The sequence below is a fragment of the Carlito syrichta genome, unplaced genomic scaffold, assembly GCF_000164805.1.
Source record: "Carlito syrichta isolate Samal-C Ts95f unplaced genomic scaffold, Tarsius_syrichta-2.0.1 Scaffold313183, whole genome shotgun sequence".
Taxonomy (NCBI): Eukaryota; Metazoa; Chordata; class Mammalia; order Primates; family Tarsiidae; genus Carlito; species Carlito syrichta.
In genome coordinates, this window is record NW_007257279.1 from 243508 (window position 1) to 246161 (window position 2654).

Below are 2654 nucleotides of genomic sequence, written 5' to 3' on the forward strand. Positions count from 1 at the left end.
CCTCCCGCGCCGGGACTCGGGCGGGAACGGGTGCGCAGAAGGGACTCGGGCGGGGCCGAGTGTCCGGGGAAGGCGCCGCGAGAGAAGAGGACCCCTGCGGCCCGGCCATCCAGGGCCTCGGGGCTGGGCGGTGGGCGACCCTCCTGGGTACGATTTGAATTCTGCTCCTCGGGACGGCGTTGCCGCTTCGAGAAACGTCACGGCCTAATAAAAGCATCACGAGTGGAAGCACACCCACGCTGTCTTGTGGTCTGGGACCGACACCGTTCCCGGGCGTCTCGGCACCGGTGGGCGCTGGCCACGGGGAGTCCCCCGTTCGTGCCCGCAAGCCGCCCCCATCTAGCCGGGACAGGATGTGGCACGTCAAGCGTGAGATGCAGAGGGTCGCAAGAGGCGAAGGCAGCAGAGAAGGAGAGCAGGTAACCGGGGTGGCCACGAGTTGGAGGAGGGGCCAGGAAAAAGTTCCCCGAGATGCTGGCGGGACAGTTCAGTCCCAAGGGAAGGAGGGAGGACACACACTCCTGGCCGAGGAAACAATTTAAAGCAAAGGCGTGGGCCCAGGTGGCACTGTATAGGAAGACGCGTATTCTCCGGGAAGATAAAAGAGCCACAGATGTAGTCATGAAATCTGTAACCAAGACAAAGTGGGCCGAAAGGAGAGGACAGGGCCAGCCAGGGAGGAGTACAGGCTCCAGCTGCCAGGGGGATCATTGCAAGGACGCAAGTGTGGGACTGTCCTAGAGCACCTGGCTGCTTGGAAGTCTGCGTAAGGGGAGTAGGGTAAGAACTGGGGTTTGCAGGTTGAGTTGTCTGAAGCTGGTAATCTTGGGGGTCAAAGGAGCTTCAGGGCTCAAGGGGTTCAGGACTTTTCTGACTGGGGCAGAATCTGAACATGTGAATCTGGCAGGGAGTCACCATGGAGGACAGAGATGGGTCCTGTGGAGGGTGGAGGAGAGGCAACAAAGGTTTGCCCCAGCCTAGAAAGAAGCACTTGGTCCCTTGGAGGCCAGTGGGAGACTAAGGGACACAAGGATAGGAAGCCAGAGGCTTTGTGGGTGAGGGACCTCCTGACCTCAACGAGAGAGTCGTCCTGGAGCATCATTTTATACCAAGTCTTACAGGAAAACAATTCATATTTAAATAAAAATAATACCATTACAGGGTATATGCAAATCTTTTTTACTTTCCTATCCTTAGTCTCTGTTGTCCAGGCTAGAGTGCAATGCCATGATCATGGCTCACTGCAGCCTCAGCCTCCTGGGCTCAGATGATGCTTCCACTTCAGCCTTCCTGGTAGCTGAGACTACTAGCATGTGCCACCTCACTGGCTAATTTTTTTTTATTTTTGTAGAGATGTGCTCTCACTGTGTTACCTGGGCTGGTCTCAAACTCTTGGGCTTAAGCAATCCTCCTAAAGTGTTGGGATTACAGACGTGAGTCACTGTACCTGGCCTATGTAAATCTTTCAAATACAGTAAGTTCCCTACATACAAACAAGTTCCCTTCAGAAAGCGCATTCATAAGCCCAACAACGTTAGCCTAGGTACCCAACTAACACAATTGGTTACATAGGACCAGCTACACTGCTGCTGTTATGTTTGCTTCCAGACATCCTGGGCTTGAAATATACTGTACTCTAGAGAGTACTGCAAAGTACACCAAAGCACAGCCACTTGTGGAAGATGCACACATATGGCAATGTGAACTTAACGTGATTGGACATGTGAATGCAGTTTGTATCTTTGACAGTTCACAACTTAAAAGTTCCTATGTGGGGGACTTGCTGTATTTTAGACATGGATGGACTGTCTCAGCACTCGTATCTTCATTTACTGGGAGCACCTCTTGGAGATGCCTCTGAGAAGCTGCGTGAAGTTTTGTAGCCTAACCAGTAGCACATAGCCACTCCTGACAGATACCTAAATGCTCTAGATGCTTCCCTTCTACTCACCTATCCTGGCACCAAGCTGAGTTTTACTTTGGAACATTAATTCCCCAATCTCTCATCATCCTTGCACAACTCAGGTTAGGTTTTAGGACCAATCTTTGAACTGCTGTTTCCATTCTAATCTTTCCCTTTCTAGTTCATTCTCTACACTGATGCTATTGCTTTTATTGGAATGTAAACCTAGTTATATCACTTTCTTTAAAACTTTAATCCACCATTGTTTACAGAGTTCACTCCCACCGATTTCTGAGTCCCACCAATCTTCAAAATGTACCAGCCATTCTCATCTGCTTCCAAAACTCCTGGTTATGCTTTTAACACTCTGTGGACTTTATGCTCCCTTGCCTCTTCCTGTAATGCCCTTTCCACATCTCAACTGCAAGCCTGGGGACTCTTCCTTCAACATGCACTTACAGCACTATCTCATCTCTTCTGGGAAGTTACTCTAATCTCTCCTCTACCCGTGTGGCCCTGTTTGCCGTGGAGGCACCTACACATACTTCCCCAGACTGTGAACCCTGAGAAGGTGGCAATGCCTGTGGTCACTGTTGAGATCGCGTGCTTATACATTAGGTGAGACTGAAATGCCACAAATCTCTTTCCAGGAGCCAGAAAACTGAGAGATATTGCTGAGTGTTTCCTCAAGTCAAAATTGGAGTTATCAGGTTTTTTTTTTTTTTGAGTTGGAGTCTCACTCGGTCGCCCA